The following is a 23,472-nucleotide window of genomic DNA, read 5'->3' on the forward strand; positions in this document are numbered from 1 at the left end:
CATGTTTGAAAACTGCTTCCTAGGGACTTTAACTATGTATTTTTAATTCTCCTTTATTTCATTCGATGCCATGATCTATGTGTTGAGTGTTTCAGACTTTATAGGGCATGAATGAGTTGGAGATTGGAAAGGGAGCTAGCAAAAATGGAAGGAACACAAGAATTTGAGGAGATAACCAGCGAGAAGTGACGCGGTCGCATGGCTCACGCGGCCGCGCGAAGGAGAGCGAATCGCAGTGACGCGGATTGGAAAAGCTCAGGCGACGCGGTAGCGTGGACGACGCGAACGCGTGGCAAGGAAAAGCACGAATGACGCGTCAGCATGGATGACGCGATCGCGTGACATGTGTGATCTGCATAATCTGTAGACTTCGCTGGGGGCGATTTTGGACCTCATTTCGACCCAGTTTTCGGCCCAAAACAGCAGACTAGAGCCAGAGAATATGCAAAAACAAACAACAACATTCATTCTACACAGTAGACAGTTTTTAGAGCTAGTTTTTCCTCCTTTAGGTTTTTCTCTCTAGGTTTTAGAATTTTAATTTTGGGAATTGATCTTAGCATTGGAACATTGAGAAGAGTTATTTTTCCTCATCAAGACCTCGTCATTCTAGTTCGTTCTCTTAACTTGGTTTTATTCTTCCATGTTCTTTGCTTTGTTCAATTTTGTCATTTGAATACTTTCATGATTATTTGATACAAGGATTATTTCTTCTATTTTAATTTATTTCTCCATTCCAATAATCATGTCTTCTTTTAATTCCCTTTCATGTGTTATGGATTTATTATTTGCAATGAGTGAGTAGTTCCCTCACTTGATGGGGAGTTGATTGAAAGGAACTCTTGAGTTGAAAGGATTGAAAGAAAAATTGTAATTGGGTTAACTGTTGAATTGTTATCTAATCACTAACACCAATCCCTTTGAACTAAGTGGGTTGCAACTCGTGAATAGATCTAGCATTCCAACTTGTTTGACTTTCCCTTACCTAGTAAAGGATAACTAAACAGAACAACCATTAATTACAAATTAACCTTAAGATCATTCCATCAATAATAGAGATTCCAACTAATCAACTCCCAGTCAAGGCTTTTATTCATATTATTTAAATTTTCCCTTTTTAATTTTCCCTCTACTTAACTCAACTTCTTGGAACATCTGATTAATAAAATAGCACACTTTTCTGCAACTCGTTGGGAGACGACCTGGGACTTAAACTCCCAGTAATTTTTAATTTAAACTCTCTGTGACATATTTCTAAATTGATAGGCAGATTTTCGGTGAGTTAAGAACTATACTTGCAACGTAACTATTTTAATAATTTTTAATTTACCAACTTCTGCCCCTCATCAATTTTTGGCGCCGTTGCCGGGGAGTTGCAATAGAGTGCTAAAGTTATTAATTAGAATTTATTTATTTGCATTTTATTTTATTTTGTTACTATGAGCTGCATGTTTCTTCCGTCAAATGACGCGTTCACTTCCTGATCCGCGCTTGCTAATATTCGATCCTGAAATTGAAAGGACTATTTCACGAATAAGGCGAGAACAGCATCGGTTAGTCCGCTCTGAGGGCAGATCTGAAAGTGAACTTGAGGAAGAAACTAACCCCCGTTCTACTGATTCGGTTGTTTTACGTGCAGAAGACATGGCAGCTAGGAGAGTTACCATCCAGGAGGAAGGAGCCCCTGATTTTACAATGCAACCGTTTCAAGCGCATCATCCAGCGGTGGCTACAGATTTTGAAATAAAGACCGCACTGCTAAATTTGATGCCCAAGTTTCATGGCCTACCTGCTCAAGAGCCTATCAAGCACTTGAGAGATTTCCAGGCAGCCTGTTCTACTGTCAGGCGTGATGGTACTGATGAAACTTCAATTTTGCTGAAAGCTTTCCCGTTTTCTCTTGAGGGAAAAGCAAGAGAGTGGTACTACACTCAACCTCTAGCAAATGTATCCAACTGGGATACACTCAGAAAGGAATTTTTGGATAAATTCTTTCCATCTGAAGTTACTGATAAACTGAGGAAGGATATTTCTACAATTGTTCAGGATGACAATGAGACTCTCTTTGAATACTGGGAGCGCTTCAATAATCTTCTGGAAGCATGCCCCACCACAGGATTGACAAGATAGTGTTGCTTAGCTATGTCACATAGGGCATGAGGCCCCAAGATAAGACCACATTGGAAAGTGCTAGCAATGGGTCTATGAAGAAGTACAAGACCACTAATGAGGCTTGGCAATTAATCAGTGATTTAGCTGAATCTACTAGGAATCACAGGCAAAAGCAAGGCCGTTCAAAAGCCGTTGCAGAAGTATCCTCTAACAGAGAGACTGCTGCTCTAGCTCAGAGTATATGTGAGATGACCAACTTGCTGAAGCAGATGCAATTGAATCAACAACAAGCTCAGCAAGCTCAACCTCCTCCGCCACAGCAAAACCAACAACTAGTCCCACAAAGAATTTGCGGAATCTGTGCTGATTATAGCCATTACACTGATGAATGTCTGCAACTCCAACAAGAAGACAACATGGTGGCATCCACTCATAACTTCTATGACCGCCCCAACCAAGGGTACAATCAAAGTGGAAATAATAACCATGGATGACAGGACAATTCTAACCAAAATTAGAGGGACAACAATAACAGAGAAGGCAGAGATAATCAGAGAAATCAGAGGTGGAATAATAACAACAACAGGCAGCAGAATCAACCTTACAGAGCACCTCACCTGAGGCAAAACCAAGGACCACAGAACAATCAACAGCAGACATCTCAATTTACTCATTCTTCTTTATCTCCTAATGAAGAGCTACTACAATCTTTTGAGCGAAGACAACAGACCATGGAAAATAACATGAATAGTATTAACGCCAGTCTGAATGGTCTCACCTCTACTTTGCAAGCTCTTATGTCACAGATTGGATTAACGTAAAATTCCAGTAACCAACCTTCAAGCTCCACTGGAATCCCTTCTCAACCATTACCCAATCCAAAGGGAGGCATTAATGCCATCACCCTAAGGTCTGGAACCACACTGCAGGAGAGGAATCAGGAGGAACCAAGCCCATCAGAACACACCTCAGCTGAAGAGGTAGTAGAAATAGAAGATGTTGAAGAGGAAGAGGACATACAGGACATAGCTGAAGAAGAAATAGCTCAACCACAGGAGGAAGCACCAAAAGGCACAGACACCACAGAGAACACTACTCCAATTCCATTTCCACAACTTGCAAGGAAGCCCAAGAAGCAGCTGGAACCCGACCCCAAAATGGTGGAAATATTCAAAAAGGTTGAGGTAACTGTTTCTCTTTTTGATGTTATTCAGCAGGTACCTAAATATGCAAAGTTTCTAAAAGACTTACGTATCCATAAAGACAAAATTAATGAATTAGAAACTATTCCTTTAGGTAGTTCTATATCTGCTTTAATGGGAGGATTACCTGAAAAATGTAGTGATCCAGGTCCTTGTATAGTTAGCTGTACTATTGGTGGTGTAGTAATTTATGATTGCATGTGTGATTTAGGAGCATGTGTCAGTATAATGCCTTTGTCTATATATGATATTTTGAGGCACCCTCCCTTAAAAAGGTCGGCAGCTCGTTTTGTGTTAGCAGATAAAAGCATTATTATAGTGGATGGAGTTGCTGAAGATGTTTTGGTGAACATTAAAGGACTTACATTTCCCACTGATTTTTATATCTTGGAGATGCCCCATAATGATTCAGATAAGCCATCATCAATCCTACTTAGAAGACCATTCCTGAAGACATCAAAATTCAAATTGGATGCTTTTTCAGGAACATACTCCTTTGAAATAGATGGCCGCAGAGTAATCTTCAATCTGAATGGAGTCATTGACAAACCCCCAGAAGATCGTTCCATCTTCCAGTGTGATGTCATAGATGAAAGTGTAGCTGAAGTTCACAAGGAAGAGTTTGAAGAGAGGCACACTGGACAAGGTCCAAGTGTGGGGACCCTCTTAACTGACAATGAAGGCACTTCGTCATTTTCACAAGCTCCAGATAATCCAGAGCCTACCCATGATCAAAAGTTAGAATTGAAGCCCCTCCCTCCACATCTCAAATATGCTTATCTTGAAGATGAGCAGCAGCTTCCAGTTATTATTGCAAGGGAACTTACTTCTCAACAAGAAGAGCAGTTACTTGATGTGTTGAGGAAGCATAAGAAGGCAATTGGGTGGAGCTTAGCAGACATAGTAGGCATCAACCCTCAAGTATGTGAGTACAGAATATTTTTAGAAGAGGGAGCAAGACCTGTCCGTCAACCCCAAAGAAGATTGAATCCCACCATCTTGGAAGTTGTCAAAAAGGAAGTGACCAGACTATTGGAAGCCGGTATCATATATCCCATTTCAGACAGTGAATGGGTAAGCCCAGTACAAGTGGTGCCCAAGAAGTCTGGAGTCACTACAGTGAAGAATGAGCATGGAGAGCTCATAGCAACTAGAGTTCAGAATGCTTGGAGAGTCTGCATTGATTACAGGCGTCTCAACCAAGCTACCCATAAGGATCACTACCCACTTCCATTCATTGATCAAATGCTGGATCGCCTGTCAGGTAAATCACATTATTGCTTTTTAGATGGATACACAGGTTATTTCCAGATTCATATAGCTCCTGAGGATCAGGAAAATACTACTTTTACATGTCCTTTTGGGACTTATGCTTACAAGAGAATGCCCTTTGGCTTGTGCAATGCACCAGCTACTTTCCAAAGGTGCATGATGAGTCTTTTCTCCGATCTTATTGAGGACTATATGAAAGTTTTTATGGATGATTTTAGCATTTATGGTGATTCTTTTAGCCTTTGCTTAGATGGATTATCTAGAGTATTAGATAGATGTGTTAATACAAATCTTGTATTAAACTTCGAAAAATGTCACTTTATGGTAAAACAAGGGATTGTATTAGGACATGTGGTATCTAATAATGGCATTTCTGTAGACCCAGCAAAGGTGAATGTTATTTCTAGTCTACCTTACCCCTCTTCTGTGAGGGAAGTCCGTTCGTTCCTTGGCCATGCAGGTTTTTACAGGACATTTATTAAGGACTTTAGTAAGGTCGCACTTCCCTTATCCAGATTACTGCAGAAGGATATTGAGTTTGCGTTCAGTGGGGATTGCAAACAAGCGTTTGATAAGCTGAAGACTGCTCTGACTCAAGCCCCAATTGTGAGAGGACCAGACTGGAGCCAGCTATTTGAAATCATGTGCGATGCTTCCAACTATGCAGTAGGAGCAGCGTTGGCTCAGCGTGAAGGTAAGGATCCTTTCGTTATTGCTTATGCGTCTAAGACTTTAGACACTGCCCAGTCCAATTATACTACTACTGAGAAAGAGCTTCTTGCTATTGTTTTTGCTCTGGATAAATTCTGAGCTTATTTACTTGGTACTAGAGTAGTAGTGTATTCGAACCATGCAGCTTTAAAGTATTTATTAGCTAAAAAGGAATCCAAACCAAGACTCATACGTTGGATACTTCTGTTACAAGAATTTGATTTAGAAATAAAGGATAGGAGTGGTAATCAGAATTTAGTGGCAGACCACTTGAGTCGCCTTGAGCATATTAAGGATGATTCTACTCCTATAGATGATAATTTTCCTTTTGATAACCTGCAAGCAGTATCTGAGGTAGTCCCTTGGTATGCACCTGTTGCTAATTATTTAGTTAGCTGCACATTTCCTCCAAATTTTTGTAAGCATCAAAGAGACAAGCTGAAAAGCGAGTCTAAATATTATATATGGGATGACCCATATTTATGGAGATGTGGCGCTGATCAAGTAATTAGACATTGTGTGCCTCAATCAGAATTCCAGTCCATTTTATAGGCCTGTCACTCATCTGAGAGTGGAGGACATTTTGGTCCTCAAAGGACAGCTAGAAAGATCTTAGACTGTGGATTCTGGTGGCCTACTCTTTTTAGAGACGCTGCTGAGTTTTGTAAATCTTGTCTCCCATGCCAGAAATTTGGTAATATATCCAAGAGGGATGAGATGCCTCAACAAATTATGCTTTTCTGTGAAATTTTTGATGTTTGTGGCATTGACTTCATGGGTCCATTTCCAAACTCTAATGGATATTTTTATATATTGTTAGCTGTGGATTATGTTTCCAAATGGGTGGAAGTAATTCCTACCCGCACTGATGATGCTAACACTGTTGTTTTCTTTGTGAGAAACCATATTATATGTCGCTTCGGATCACCACGAGCAATCGTGAGCGATCAAGGCACCCATTTTTGTAACAGGAGACTAACAGGATTAATGAAGAAGCATGGGATAATTCATAAAGTTGCAACAGCTTACCATCCCCAAACTAATGGGCAAGCCGAGGTGTCAAACAGAGAAATTAAGCGTATTTTGCAAAAGATAGTAAAGCCTCACAGAAAAGACTGGAGCACCAGGCTACAAGATGCACTCTGGGCATACAGAACAGCATACAAGACACCCATTGGGATGAGTCCTTTCCGCTTGGTTTATGGAAAAGCTTGTCATCTCCCAGTTGAAGTAGAACACAAAGCCTTTTGGGCAGTTAAGGAGTGCAACATGGGAATTGAGAAAGCCGGAGCTGAAAGGAAGTTGCAACTGCAGGAACTGGAGAGCCTTCGCCTAGAAGCTTATGAAAACTCCAGAATATACAAGAAAAAGATGAAGGCTGTACATGACCAAAACATCAAGAAGAAAGAGTTCCAACCTAGGGATTTAGTCCTCCTTTACAAATCTCGACTAAGGCTCATGCCAGGCAAGTTGAGATCAAGATGGGAAGGTCCATACAGAGTAGAGAAGGCCGAACCGTACGGAGTTTATCACCTAAGCCATCCTTCAAGCTTTGAACTTATTAAGGTTAATGGACAATGCCTGAAGCTATACCATGGCGAGAAGGTACAGAGAAACAAGGAGCTTGAGATCTTCCTCTTGGAAGATCCTCACATAGCAGAGGATTGAGCTAGTGGAGCGTCCAACTTACGGACGTTAAAGCAAAGTGCTAGGTGGGAGACAACCCACCATGGTATGATCGTTCTTTTCTTTATTTTTATTTTTAGTTTTTCCTATTCAATACCTCTTCCCTTTCTTAGTACTTTCATGCATCTGCATTTACATGTTTTTACTTTAAAAAAAAAAAATTTTGCTACGCGACGCGATCGCATCAGCGACGCGTCCGCGTCACAGGGAGAGTAAAGAAAAATAAAAACGAACAGAAAGTTACGCTGGAGTGTGGCTGGAGGCGTGCCAATGGCACAAATCCTCCCACGCGACTGCATCGCTGACGCGTCCGCGTCACATAGGAACTTTGGCCTTCCACGCGACCGCGTGCCCCACGCGGCCGCGTTCCCTGAGTTTTCGACGTAAAAGGGTGCACAATGCAATATTGTGCGAGAGTGATGCTGGATTGGTGCTGGAGGCACAATCCTTATCACGCGACCGCGTCATCCGTTTTCGGACGCACACTCACGCGATCGCGTGATCGACGCAATCGCGCCACCCCAATTTTGGCAACTAAATTAATTTGAACAGAGAGTTGTGCTGGTGCGAGGCTGCACTCGCGCCAGAAGCATAATATGGGTCACGCGACCGCGTGACCGATGCGATCGCGTCACCTTACTTGAAGCGCATTCACGCGAACGTGTGCCCCACGCGGTCGCGTCGCGTGCGCCGCACAGCTCAACCTAAATTGCCAAATTATCTTATCTTTCTCCCCTCCAAATCCTAGTTTTTCTTTCCCTCCTTATTTTTTCCTCCCCCCTTCCCTCTTCTATCTCACCTTTCACTCTCTATCTCTCTCACCTCCATTAACAAGGTTTTATTTTCTTCTTCCCTCTTTCTTTTTCTATCATTACTATTATTTTATATGTTATTTTCTTCTTCTTTTCTTTTTCTTTTTATTCTTCATATCTTTCCTTCTTTTTCTTTTCCCTTTTTACATGGTGTCAGAAATTTTTTTGAGTCATTATCCCTCGTTATATGCTTGTGGATTGTTACAAATTAATTGACAATTATTTTTATTCTAATTAAGGGATTGCTTGCATGTTCACCTTCATATTTTCTATACCTTATTCATCATGCATGCTATGTGTTTGTGAAAAGGCTCAAATGGCATTATGCACTTCTCTATGTTGTTATACTATTCAATGCTTGCTTTTCACAACTATCCTTTACTATTGTATTAATTGAATTTAATTGTCAATACAAACGTGATGGTTTGTTACAAAGTATTGCTTGGTCTATGCTACTCATGCCCTTTGCCGGCATGCCAATAAACACCTTGTAGTCACTTGTCTTTCTATGTACTAGCTATTTTCCATTGTTGGCTTTTCACATGTACTCGAGAGCATGTGTTAATGTCATCTACATCCTAATGTGCATCCATCACCACTCTTCCGTTCTCTTCCTTACTATATATCTATTTGAATTTAATTTACTTTCTCCTCTCTTTTCAGGATGGCCACCAAGAAAGGAAAGGAGAAAGCGACTCCTAAATCCTCAGCAAGAAGAGGCACTAAAAGAGCATTAGTGGTAGAGCCCTCTTCCACCACAGTCAAGCCCTCAACAAAAAGAGTTAAGAGGATAATAAAGGTTGATGAAAAGGAGAAAGCCTTTCCAGCAAAGGACACTGCGCGATTTTCCAATCGCTACTGTGAGCAGATGTTCCCTATCCTGGCAGAAAGAAACTATAACAATGAATACCTTCTTATCCTCCCGTCCAACATTGCTACCTTTGTTGAGCCGCAAATTGAACGAAGACAATGGAGTTTCCTACAGAGACAGCCAAGGCAGGTCAATCTTTCTTGGGTAGTTGAGTTCTACTCTAACTTCTACATGCCAACCCTGCAGTCTGTTTATGTCTGGCAGAAGCAAGTCCCCATCACAGAAGAGGCCATTCAGCAAGCTCTGAGTCTCCCCCCTATTCCAGAAGGAATGGACGCCTTCCAAGAAGCCGCACTTAAGCGCCAGAGGTACCAATTTGACTGGAACTCCGTTCTCGGAGTTATCGCATTACCTGGCAGCCATTGGATCTACGGATACCACCGTACCCGCCCTAAGGGAATCTTGGCTTCAGCACTTACCTTGGAGGCTCGTGTCTGGGCACAGATCATGTCCCATTACGTCTTTCCGAGCACTCATGAGTCCTCATTCACTGCGGACATGGCCGTTCTACTATGGTGCATCCTTACAGACCAACCTCTGAATCTCTCAAGACATCCGGAATGCTATGGGACACGTACAAATTGCGGGCAACTTACCTTTCCCCGCCTTGGTCTTAGATCTTGTCTCAACAGCCAGAGTCTCCTACAGAGTTGGGGACACCAAAGCCGTGCTTCCATGGGATGATCAGTATGTCCCTAACAGGAAATACCTCAGACTTCCAGCAGCCACTACAAGTCTTCCTACTGCTCCAGTTGAAGATAATCCTTCTTCAACACCAGAAGCACCTACAACTGATGAATTTCTCCAGCAGATAATCGAAAGGTTGGATCGGCAAGAACACAAAGCTAAGTTGAGAGAGCGCCGTAACGAGCGCCGATTCAAACACCTCAAGGAGCTACTCAAGGGACACTTCAGGGACTCGGATACCCCGGACTCCACTTCTTTTACCAGCACAGGGAGCCATGCCGGTCCCGATTGTGGAGATACTGCTACCAGCCCATCCCTGTTCCTGACAGACGGCACCGAGGACGGTGCAAAGCCTTAAGTATGGGGAGGTCGGTCAGTACCTGACTTCCGGAGGTAATCTCTCTTCTCTAGCACCAATAATTAGGATATTTTAGTTAGATTTTCTTTCTTTTATAGAATAGAATAAATTGCATAGGTTAGGATAATTGCATGCATGTTCTACTTGATTGAAAAGACAATAAGTTTCTTTTAAGACTCTATCTTTGGAACAAAATTTCACTAATTTTTCAAAATTTTATGATAAATTTGCTTGAGTTGTATTTGGAACATGACATTTGAGCTAAAGAACACACAACCTGTGAGAGATTTGAGCCTTTATGTATGGTTACATTATTTAACCATAATTATTTCTTTCTTGTGTGTTAACTTCCCTATGATTGTAATCTATATTTTGTTTTATCTTATATGTCCAATATTTATTATATTTGCATGCTTGCATATGATTGAGGCCATTATTTGTTTAAACTCACTTATCCAAATTAAGCCTACCCTTTCCAATTACCTTTTAACCACTTTGAGCCTTTAAATCCCATTTGTTCTATATTTTACCACATTACTAACCTTAAGCTGAAAAACAATTGTATATCCCAAATTGAATCTTTGGTTAGCTTAAGATAGAATTGTATGTGCTAGTTAAGTATGGGAGATTGTGGGAACAAAAGTTGTTAAGGGAATGTGTCATGAGAATTTAATGGAAATTTGGATACCTACTCATGTGAAACTATAAAAATTAAAAATCTATGTGCATTGATAAACTATAATTATTTTAATGTCAAATAAAAAAAATAAAAATAAAAATTTATTTATATAAATAAATAAGGGGACAAAATTACCCCAATGTTAAATTCAGAATTCAAAGATCAATGCACATATGATAAAATCAAATATAAAGTTGATACATGAGTATGAATAGAAAAAGAGAATTCTGGGTAGCTAGGTATGAACTTTAAGATTACATAAAAAAAAAATATATAGGTTGGGTTGAAGCTTGGGTTAATTAAAGATTCAATTTATTAGCTCACTTGACCAAATGTATACCCCTACCTGTACCTTAGCCCCATTACAACCTTGAAAAGACCTCATGATGTTTGCATTGGTATATTAACTGTTGTTGATTGGTTAGGAGAAAAAGAAAAGTTAGAAAGCATGATTAGAGAAGGATAGAGTGATTACCCTATACACTAGAGATTAGAGCGTACATACATTATCAGTGAGGGTTCAATGCTTGAATTTTCATGTTCCCTGCTTTCATGAGCTATCTTCTTGCACCTTTATCTGTTTTATTGTATAATGATAGAATTAGTGGAATTTGATTTGTAATTGTTTTGAAGAGCTTATTTACTTTTGATCAAGTGGGCAAGAATCATATAGTTGCATTTATTTATATATAGGCTTGCATTGCATTTCATGAGTTTCTACATGTTCATGCTTATTTCCTTATCTCCTTCAATTAAGCATGAGGACTTGCTAATGTTTAAGTGTGGGGAGGTTGATAAACCACTATTTTATGGTTTATATTGTGTTTAATTGTGTGGTTTTATCATGATCCTTACCCACTTATTCATTAAATTAGCATGAAATTATAATCCCTTCCTGAATTTATAACATTATTGAAAACTGCTTCCTAGGGACTTTAATTATGTATTTTTAATTCTCCTTTATTTCATTCGATGCCGTGATCTGTGTGTTGAATGTTTCAGACTTTATAGGGCATGAATGAGTTGGAGATTGGAAAGGAAGCTAGCAAAAATGGAAGGAACTCAAGAATTTGAGGAGATAACCAGCGAGAAGTGACGCGGTCGCATGGCTCACGTGACCGCGCGAAGGAGAGCGAATCGCAGTGACGCGGCCGCATGGCTCACGCGGCCGCGCGGATTGGAAAAGCTCAGGCGACGCGGTAGCATGGACGACGCAAACGCGTGGCAAGGAAAAGCGCGAATGACGCGTCCGTATGGATGACGCGATCGCGTGACATGTGTGATCTGCATAATCTGCAGACTTCGCTGGGAGCGATTTTGGACCTCATTTCGACCCAGTTTTCGGCCCGGAACAGCAGACTATAGACAGAGAATATGCAGAAACAAACAGCAACATTCATTCTACACAGTAGACAGTTTTTAGAGCTAGTTTTTCCTCCTCTAGGTTTTTCTCTCTAGGTTTTAGAATTTTAATTTTGGGAATTGATCTTAGCATTGGAACATTGAGAAGAGTTATTTTTCCTCATCAAGACCTCGTCATTCTAGTTCGTTCTCTTAACTTGGTTTTATTCTTCCATGTTCTTTGCTTTGTTCAATTTTGTCATTTGAATACTTTCATGATTATTTGATACAAGGATTATTTCTTCTATTTTAATTTATTTCTCCATTCCAATAATCATGTCTTCTTTTAATTTCCTTTCATGTGTTATGGATTTATTATTTGCAATGAGTGAGTAGTTTCCTCACTTGATGGGGAGTTGATTGAAAGGAACTCTTGAGTTGGAAGGATTGAAAGAAAAATTGTAATTGGGTTAACTGTTGAATTGTTATCTAATCACTAACACCGATCCCTTTGAACTAAGTGGGTTGCAACTCGTGAATAGATCTAGCATTCCAACTTGTTTGACTTTCCCTTACTTAGTAAAGGATAACTAAACAGAACAACCATTAATTACAAATTAACCTTGAGATCATTCCATCAATAATAGAGATTCCAACTAATCAACTCCCAGTCAAGGCTTTTATTCATATTATTTAAATTTCCCCTTTTTAATTTTCCCTCTACTTAACTTAACTTCTTGGAACATCTGATTAATAAAATAGCACACTTTTTTGCAACTCGTTGGGAGACGACCTGGGACTTAAACTCCCAGTAATTTTTAATTTAAACTCTCTGTGATATATTTCTAAATTGATAGGCAGATTTTTGGTGAGTTAAGAACTATACTTGCAACGTAACTATTTTAATAATTTTTAATTCACCAACTTCTGCCCCTCATCAGAGTCCTCTCAGAAGACAGGCGTGTTGGAAGTGGAAGCTGTTAATGCTCTTCTTGCTCAGAACAAGCTTATGTCTCAGCAAATAAATCTACTTACTCTACAGTTGAGTGGAATGCAAGTTTCAGCTGTCAACACTCAAAATGCACCTCAAGAGGTCCCTTATGACATGACAGGTAATTTGTGCAAAATGATTATTATGATTATGCTCAATCCTCTTATGAACAAGTCAATTACATGGGGAGTGCTCCTAGAAATCCCAATAATGATCCCTATTCTAAGACCTACAATCAGGAGTGGAGAAATCATCCAAATTTTGGGTGGAGAGAGCAACCTCAGAGGCCACAAAATTTTAATAATAATTCTCAGGGTGGTTTTCAATAGAATAATTTTAATAACCACCAGTTTCAGTCATCTCAGCAAGCAACTTCTCAACCCCAATAGAATAATGATTTGGAAGCAATATTGGCAAGTTTTAGACAGGAAACCAGAACATCAATCAAGAACTTGGAGATTCAGATGGTTCAATTAGCCACAAGAGTTAATGAAATTGATTAGAGGACGGCTAATAGCCTTCCTGGTAACACAATTCCAAATCCAAGAGAGGAGTGCAAGGCTATCACCTTGATAAGTGGACAAGTTGTAAGTATGAAAGCACAAGTTAATGAAGAGCCAGTTGAAAATAAAGCTCCAGAGGAGAAGAAAGAGGAGGTGGAGCATGTCCCTCCAAAGCGTGTAGATAATCCATTCCCAGACTCTCTTGACACTTATCCTACATTGCCTAAGGCACCTGAGTACAAGCCTAAAATGCCATATCCTTAGAGACTTCAAAAGGAGACCAAGGACAAGCAGTTTTCAAAGTTCTTGGAAGTCTTCAGAAAGTTGCAAATCAATATTCATTTTACTGAGGTTTTGGAGCAAATGCCTCTCTATGTCAAGTTCATGAAGGAGCTATTGTCAAAGAAGAAGCCTTTAAAGGGAGATGAGACAGTGGTCCTGACTAAGGAATGTAGTGCTATCATTCAGAATAACTTTCCAAGAAAGATGCCAGACCCAGGGAGCTTTCAAATCCCATGTACCATTGGGAGCACCACCTTTGAGAAAGTGTTATGTGATTTGGGAGCAAGCATTAATTTAATGCCCTTGTCTGTGATGAAGAAGTTGCAATTCCAAGAGGCATAACCCACAAGGATAGCATTACAGATGGCAAACAAATCTATAAAGCCTGCATATGGATTAGTAGAGAATATCTTGGTCAAAGTTGGTAAGTTCTTCCTCCCAGCTAATTTTGTGATTCTTGACACGGGGGAGGATGGGAATGCCTCTATAATTCTAGGAAGGCCATTCCTAGCCACTGGAAGAGCTCTAATTGATGTAGAAGTAGGAGAATTAGTACTTAGAGTGCATAATGAACAACTAGTCTTTCATGTCTTCAAAGATATGCATTCAGTAGGTGAAGAAGAGAGGTGCATGCAGACTGAGCTTATTGATCCAAACCTTCAAGAACCCCCTGATGATGCACAAGAGAATTTACAGCTTAAACCTCCTGTGGTGACAACCAATAAAATTCCTCCTGACATCAAACCTAAGTTTGGTGTCGGAAATGCATCATCTACCAAGGCGGAGGTTCCCAAAAAGAAGAAAGTACCCAGGGGATGGAGAAACAAAAAGATTCCCACTGAAGGTTTCTCCCCAGGAATGAAGTTGGTGTTGACTAGCAATCCAGTGTGGACTTATACGGTAAACAGAATCCTCTCTCTGGAGCATATTGAGTTATGTTATGGGGACACAGGAAAGAAATTTACAGTGAGGGGTAAAGAGCTGAGCCCCTATGATCCTCCTCCTTAGAGGAGCTGATCGTCAAGCTAGTGACGGTAAAGAAGCGCTTGTCGGGAGGTGACGAACGAATTTTTGCTAGTAAAGAATTTCACAATAAATTCTCGTTGCTAGTATAGTTTCTAAACCAACAAATAATCCTTTCATACAAAAATTTGGTTGTCACTAAGCAAACCCAATAAAAATAATAACCGAAGTATTCAAACCTCGGGTCGTCTCTCAAGGAATTGCAGGGAGGTGTACTTATAATTGGTTATGAGATTGTATCTTTTTGGGGTTTTGAATAAGGAACAAGAAGAGTAAATTTCAAGAATTAAACTAATAGCTAATAAAGCTCTTGGCAAGGTATGAGAATTAGAAGTCCTATCCTAGCTATCCTTATCAATTGTGACATCAATTGTCCATTACTACCACTTAGTTAACCTCTAACTATGAAGGAAAGTCAAGTGGATGAATTAATTTGATTCCTCAAGTCCTAGTCAACCCCTAAGGAAAGACTAGCTTTAGAGGGATCCAAACCAACTAGCAAATCTCAATTATCAACCAACAAAGGAGTTTGATAACTCAAGAGTCTCCAATTACTCAACCATAGCCAAGAGGAGAAAAATATACTTTAGAATCCAACCAAGCATTTTATCAAACACTTGGAAGGCATAACATAGAAGCATAGAAATTAATAAGAGATAATAAATTTAAACAACCAATTGCAAGCATCAATGATAACAAATAAAGCAAGAAGTAATAAACATGAAATACCTCAAATTGCATTAAATAGGAAATTGAATTTAACATGAAGGGTTCCTAAATTAAATTGGGAAAATAAATAAACCAACAAGAGAAATAGGTAAACTAAAGTGCTAGAACTAATAAGAGTAGAAGAGAAACTAAATCAAAGTAAAGTAGAAATCTGAAATTGAAAATAGCTAAACCTAAGAATCCTAAATCCTAGAGAGAGGAGAGAGCCTCTCTCTCTAAAAACTATATCTAAAACCTAAAATTATGTCAATGAATGTTGTATGAATGAATGAATGATTCCCCCATTCTATAGCCTCTATTCTGTGTTCTCGGGCTTGGAACTGGGCCCAAAAGTAGCCCAGAAATTGCCCCAGCACTTTCTGCAATTTCTGCACGTGACGCATGTCACGCGTACGCGTCGCTTGGCAAAAATTCTTGTCACGCGTATGCGTCGCTTGTCTTCTGCGCTAGTCACGCGTACGCGTCATGTACGCGCACGCATCACTTCCAGCTTCTTAAAACTTCATTTTCTTTCGTTCCTTCCACTTTTGTATGTTTCCTTCCATCCTCTAAGCCATTCCTGCCCTATAAAGCCTGAAAACACTGAACGCACAAATCACGGCATCGAATGGTATAAAGGGGAATTAAAATTGACAGTTTAAAGGCACAGGAAACATGTTTTCAACTATATCACAAAATTAGGAAGGATTTGTAAAACCATGCAAATTATATGAGTAAGTGTGCAAAGACTTGATAAAAATCACTCAATTCAGCACAAGATAAACCATAAAATAGTGGTTTATCAATCTTCCTACACTTAAACATTAGTATGTCCTCATGCTAAGCTCAAGAGAACCAAAAGAGTGAAGGCAGAATGGTGAAAATTTTGCATTGCAACCTGTTTAGGTGTGAGCCACCTACATGCATCATGCTATTCTTATATATATATGGTCAAATTGAGTTAAATATCCAAGAAATCATATATGCACAATCAAGGCTAAATCAATCATATCAAAACACATTCACAATTGAGTTGAGTTAATCAAAAGAGTTCACAAACTTGCTAGATAGGCAAAGATCAAATATGGAAATATGGAAATGAGCCATTGAACCCTCACTGAATTTGTATATGCACTCTAATCACTCAAGTGTTTGGGGTTAAACACTCTACTCTTCTCTAGTTATGCTTTCTAAAACTTTGTTCTTCATCTAACCAATCAACAAATATTTAGTGCACAAATGCAAACATCATGAGGTCTTTTCAAGGTTGTAATGGGGCTAAGGTAAGGGTGAGGATATATGTATGGCCAGGTGAGCTAAAATATGATTCTTTGACTAGTTTAAGCTCTCACCTACACACACACACACACACACACACACACACACACACACTCTATGTAATTTTAAAGATCATGCTTAGCTACCCATAATCTCACTTTTACATATTTTCACACACTCATGTGTCAGTTTTTCCTTAATTTCACCACATATGCATTGATCTTTCATTAAACTTAACATTGGGGTAATTTTGTCCCCTATTTATTTATTTATTTACTTATTCATGTTGTAATAATAAAGTTTTTTTTCAATGCATATGTTTCTCTAATTTCACATGAGTAGACATCTAAATTTCCAATATTTGTCAATATAAGCAAAAACACATTCTCATTAACCATAGGTCCCACATTTTCCCACACTTAGTTGACACACAATCTCTATCTTAAGCTAATCAAAGATTCAAATAGGGTAATTAATTATTTTTCCACTTAAGGCTAGTGATGTGGTAATATAAAGAACAAAAAGGGGGTTAAGAAGGCTCAATGTGGCAAACAAAGGTAAATGGAATAGTAGGCTATTTGGGATAAGTGAGCTAATATCAAATGGTAGCCTCAATCACATATAAGCATGAATATACCAAATAATGGACATATAGAATGGAACAAAGCAAAGATTGCAACCATAGGGAAGAAAACACACAAGAATAAAATATTATGGTTAAATAATTGATAAACCACTATTTTATGGTTTATCTTGTGCTCAATTGAGTGGTTTTTATCAACACTTTACCCAATTATTCATACTATTTGCATGGTTTTACATTTGCCTTCCTAATTATGTGTTTTTATTGAAAACATGCTTCTTTGGCCTTAAGTTCCCTATGTTTAATCCTCTCTTATTACCATTAGATGCCTTGATATGTGTGTTAAGTGATTTCAGAGATTACAGGACAGGAATGACTCAGAGAATGGAAAGGAAGCATGCAAAAGTGGAAGGAATACAAGAAGTTGGAGAAATTGCTAAGCTGTCCAGCCTGACCTCTTCGCACTCAAACAACTATAACTTTAGCTACAGAGGTCCAAATGACGCGGTTCCAGTTGCGTTGAAAAGCTAACGTCTGGGGCTTCGATTTGATATATAATACACCATAGTTTCTCTGATGCTAGGCAACACGAATGTGTGCTCCACGCGGATGCATCGCAGTGGCAAAAATCAGCGTGGCAGATTTCTTTTCCAGCGATTTCTGGGCTGTTTTCGACCCAGTTTTTGGCCCAGAAAACACAGATTAGAGGCTATAAAGTGGGGGAATCTATTCATTCATAATAATAAGCTCAGAATACACATTTTTAGTTTTAGATGTAGTTTTTAGAGAGAGAGAGGTTCTCTCCTCTCTCTTAGGATTTAGGATTAAGATTTCTCTTACTTTCAGGATTGTCTCTTTTTATCAGGTTCAATGTTCCTTTTATTTATTTTCCCAATTTAATTTATGAACTTTTCCATGTTACATATGATTTTCTTAATTAATGTTATTTGAGGTATTTTAGTTTACGATTATTTTATTCTATTTATGAATGCTTTTAATTTAATTTAGATATTTTCTCCCTTTTTGCTTGGGTTAAGTAATTGGTAACGCTTGAGCTGTCAAATAAAGCAGTGGTTGAAATTGGGAGTTGCTCCAATAACTCTAGTCTTTCCATAGAAATTGACTAGGACCTGAGGATTAACCTAATTAATCCACTTGATTTACCTTCATAGTTAGAGGTTAACAAAGTGGGATTAAAATCCAATTCTCATTACAATTGATAAGGATAGGACTTCCAATTCTAATACCTTGCTGATGAGTGGATAATTTATACGCTTTTTGACATTGTTTTTAGTATGTTTTTAGTAGGATATAGTTACTTTTAGGGATATTTTTAATAGATTTTGTGTTAAATTCACATTTCTGGACTTTACTATGAGTTTGTATGTTTTTCTGTGATTTCAGGTATTTTCTGGCTGAAATTGAGGGACTTGAGCAGAAATCAGATTCAGAGGTTGAAAAAGGACTGCTGATGCTGTTGGATTCTGACCTCCCTGAACTCAAAGTGGATTTTCTGGAGCTACAGAACTCGAAATGGCGCGCTTCCAATTGCGTTGGAAAGTAGACATCCAGGGCTTTCCAGCAATATATAATAGTCCATACTTTGGCCAAGAATAGACGACGTAAACTGGCGTTCAACGCCAGCTTTCTGCCCAAATATGGCGTCCAGCGCCAGAAAAGGAGCCAAAACCAGAGTTGAACGCCCAAACTGGCACAAAAGCTGGCGTTCAACTCCACAAATGGCCTCTGCACGTGCAACACTTAAGCTCAGCCCAAACACACACCAAGTGGGCCCCGGAAGTGGATTTATGCATCAAATACTTACTCATGTAAACCCTAGTAGCTAGTTTATTATAAATAGGACCTCTTACTATTGTATTAGGCATCTTTGGACGTCTGGTTCTTAGATCAGAAGGGCTGGCCATCTCGGCCATGCCTGGACCTTCACTTATGTATTTTTAACGGTAGAGTTTCTACACTCCATAGATTAAGGTGTGGAGCTCTGCTGTTCCTCAAAGATTAATGCAAAGTACTACTGTTTTCTATTCAATTCTTCTTATTTCTCTTCTAAGATATCCATTCGCACTCAAGAACATGATGAAGGTGATGATTATGTGTGACGCTCATCACCATTCTCCCCTATGAACGCGTGCCTGACAAACACTTCTGTTCTACATGAATTAAGCTAGAATGAGTATCTCTTAGATCTCCTAACCAGAATCTTCGTGGCGTAAGCTAGAATGATGGCAGCATTCAAGAGAATCCGGAAGGTCTAAACCTTGTCTGTGGTATTCTGAGTAGGATTCAATGATTGAATGACTGTGACGAGCTTCAAACTCGCGAGTGCTGGGCGTTAGTGACAGACGCAAAAGGAGGGTGAATCCTATTCCAGCATGATCGGGAACCGACAGATGAATAGCCGTGCCGTGACAGGGTGCGTGAGCATATTATTCACTGAGAGGAGGGGATGTAGCCACTGACAACGGTGATGCCCTTGCATAAAGCCAGTCATGGAAAGGAGTAAGACTAATTGGATGAAGATAGCAGGAAAGCAGAGGTTCAGAGGAACGAAAAGCATCTCCATTCGCTTATCTGAAATTCCTACCAATGATTTACATAAGTATCTCTATCCCTATTTTATTATATAATATTCGAAAACACCATTATCACTTTATATCTGCCTGACTGAGATTTACAAGGTGACCATAGCTTGCTTCATACCAACAATCTCCGTGGGATTCGACCCTTACTCACGTAAGGTATTACTTGGACGACCCAGTGCACTTGCTGGTTAGTTGTATCGAAGTTGTGACAATTATGAATTAAGATCAGAGCACCAAGCTTTGGAGCCATTACCAGGATTTGTTCGAGCCTGGAGATCACAATTTCGTGCACCAAGTTTTTGGCGCCGTTGCCGGGGATTGTTCGAGTTGGGACAACTGACGGTTCATCTTGTTGCTCAGATTAGGTAATTTTCTTTTTGTCTTGTTTTCAAAAAAAATTTTTCAAAAATCTTTCAAAAATTCTTCCTTTGTTTTCGAAAAAAAAAATTTAAAATAAAAATGTTTTCAAAAATATATTTTCCTTTCAGAATTTTTAAGAATGAATTCTAGTGTTTCATGGAGCATGTTGAAGCCTGGCTGGCTGTAAAGCCATGTCTCAATTCTTATACTCAAGAGAAGAGCTTCTTTATCTTTCTTAGCCAATTGGCTGTTGAATGTAAGGAATGTCAGGCGTGTCATGTCTGAGTTACATACTAAAGCTTGGCTGGCTATTAAGCCATGCCTGACCCTTTGATTGGAGCTTTAGAGCATAAGATTCCTGGAATTCATATTAAAAATTTTGGAATCCTTATTTTCTTTTTCAAAATTATTTTTTGAAAAACATAAAATAAAAATCCAAAAAAAATTAGAAAATCATAAAAATCAAAAATATTTTTGTGTTTCTTGTTTGAGTCTTGAGTCATATCATAAGTTTGGTGTCACTTGCATATGCATCTTGCATTTTTTTGAAAATATCATGCATTCATAGTGTTCTTCATGATCTTCAAGTTGTTCTTGGTAAGTCTTCTTGTTTGATCTTGATGATTTTTTGTTTTGTTTCTTCTCATGTTTATCATATGCATTCTTGAATTCTTAGTGTCTAAGCATTAAAGAATTCTAAGTTTGGTGTCTTGCATGTTTTCTTTGCATTAAAAATTTTTCAAAAATATGTTCTTGATGTTCATCATGACATTCATAGTGTTCTTGGTGTTCATCTTGACATTCATAGCATTCTTGCATGCATTCATTGTTTTGATCTAAAAATTTCATGCATTGGATCATTTTTCTTGTTTTTCTCTCTCATCATAAAAATTCAAAAAAAAAAAAATATATCTTTCCCTTTTTCTCTCATCAAATTCGAAAATTGAGTTGACTTTTTCAAAAATTTTTAAAAATCAAAGTTGTTCCTTATGAGTCAAATCAAATTTTCAATTTGAAAATCTTATCTTTTTCAAAATCTTTTTCAAAAATCAAATCTTTTTCAAATTTCTTAGTTATTTTCGAAAATTCTAAAAATATTTTTCAAAAATCTTTTTCTTATTTTTATATCAAATTTTCGAAAATAACATAATCAATTAATGTTTTGATTCAAAAATTTGAAGTTTGTTACTCGCTTGTTAAGAAAGATTCAAACTTTAAGTTCTAGAATCATATCTTGTGATTTCTTATGAATCAAGTCATTAATTGTGATTTTAAAAATCAAATCTTTTTCAAAACTAATTTCAATCATATCCTTTCAAAAATATCTTCTTATCTTATCTTTTTCAAAAATATCTTTTCAAAATATCTTTTCTAACTTCCTAACTAACTTTTTGTTTGTTTCTTAACTTTTTCAAAACTACCTAACTAACTCTCTCTCTCTCTAATTTTCGAAAATATCTTCCCTCTTTTTCAAAAATTTCTTTAACTAATTATTTTTATTTTTTATTAAAAAAAAAATTTCGAAAAAAATACTAACCTTTTTCAAAAACTATTTTCAAAAATCACTAACTCTTTTTCAAAAATTGTTTTCGAAAATTCACTTCCCCCTCTCATCTTCTTCTATTTGTTTATTGATACACTAACATCTCATCTCGCATCTCAACCCTCCTCACAGATGTGTTTCTTCCATTACATTACATTCTTTGTCTCCCCCTCTTTTCTTCCACTCACAAAGGGATCCCTATACTGTGGTATAAAGGACCCATATTATTATTATTATTTTTGTGCGCCCTCTTCTTTGTCATATGAGCAGGAGCAAGGACAAGAACATTCTTGTTGAAGCAGATCCATAACCTGAAAGGACTCTGAAAAAAAAAATTAAGAGAAGCTAAATTACAACAATCCAGAGATACCCTTTCAGAAATTTTCGAACAGGAAAAGGATATGGCAGCCGAAAATAATAATAATGCAAGAAAGATGCTTGGTGACTTTACTGCACCTAATTCCAATTTACATGGAAGAAGCATCTCCATTCCTGCCATTGGAGCAAACAACTTTGAGCTGAAACCTCAATTAGTTTCTCTGATGCAGCAGAACTGCAAGTTTCATGGACTTCCATCTGAAGATCCTTTTCAGTTCTTAACTGAATTCTTGCAAATATGTGATACTGTTAAGACTAATGGAGTAGATCCTGAAGTCTACAGGCTCATGCTTTTCCCTTTTGCTGTAAGAGACAGAGCTAGATTATGGTTGGATTCTCAACCCAAAGACAGCCTGAACTCTTGGGATAAGCTGGTCACGGCTTTCTTAGCCAAGTACTTTCCTCCTCAAAAGCTGAGCAAGCTTAGAGCTGATGTTCAAACCTTCAGACAGAAAGAAGGTGAATCCCTCTATGAAGCTTGGGAAAGATACAAACAGCTGACCAAAAAGTGTCCTTCTGACATGCTTTCAGAATGGACCATCCTGGATATATTCTATGATGGTTTATCTGAGCTATCAAAGATGTCACTGGACACTTCTACAGGTGGATCCATTCACCTAAAGAAAACGCCTGCAGAAGCTCAAGAACTCATTGACATGGTTGCTAATAACCAGTTCATGTACACTTCTGAAAGGAATCCTGTGAGTAATGGGACGCCTATGAAGAAGGGAGTTCTTGAAGTTGATACTCTGAATGCCATATTGGCTCAGAATAAAATATTGACTCAGCAAGTCAATATGATCTCTCAGAGTCTGCATGGAATGCAAGCTGCATCCAACAGTACTCAAGAGGCATCTTCTGAAGAATAAGCTTATGATCCTGAAAACCCTGCAATAGCAGAGGTAAATTACTTAGGTGAACCTTATGGAAACACCTATAACTCATCATGGAGAAATCATCCAAATTTCTCATGGAAGGATTAAAAGCCTCAACAAGGCTTTAACAATGGTGGAAGAAACAGGTTTAGCAATAGCAAGCCTTTTTCATCATCCACTCAGCAACAGACAGAGAACTCTGAACAAAATACTTCTAATTTAGCAAACTTAGTCTCTGATCTGTCTAAGGCCACTGTAAGTTTCATGAATGAAACAAGATCTTCCATTAGAAATCTGGAAGCACAAGTGGGCCAGCTGAGTAAAAGGATCACTGAAATCCCTCCTAGTACTCTCCCAAGCAATACAGAAGAGAATCCAAAAGGAGAGTGCAAGGCCATTGACATAAGCGCCATGGCCGAACCTGTGAGGAGAGGAGAGGACGTGAATCCCAAGGAGGAAGACCTCCTGGGACGTCCAGTGATCAATAAGGAGCTCCCCTCTGAGGAACCAAAGGACTCTGAGGCTCATCTAGAGACCATAAAGATTCCATTGAACCTCCTTATGCCCTTCATGAGCTCTGATGAGTATTCCTCTTCTAAAGAGAATGAGGATGT

General features: G+C 38.5%; 1 non-coding gene across 1 annotated transcript; it reads right to left on the reverse strand.

The window, feature by feature from the left end:
• Positions 1–22,402: 22,402 nt before the first annotated feature.
• LOC112788147 (small nucleolar RNA R71) lies at positions 22,403–22,510 on the reverse strand. Its single transcript, XR_003195525.1, has one exon. It is a non-coding gene; the product is annotated as a small nucleolar RNA R71 (small nucleolar RNA).
• Between the last annotated feature and the right edge of the window lie 962 nt (positions 22,511–23,472).

Source organism: Arachis hypogaea, chromosome 20, assembly GCF_003086295.3.
Source record: "Arachis hypogaea cultivar Tifrunner chromosome 20, arahy.Tifrunner.gnm2.J5K5, whole genome shotgun sequence".
In the NCBI taxonomy this organism is placed as follows: Eukaryota; Viridiplantae; Streptophyta; class Magnoliopsida; order Fabales; family Fabaceae; genus Arachis; species Arachis hypogaea.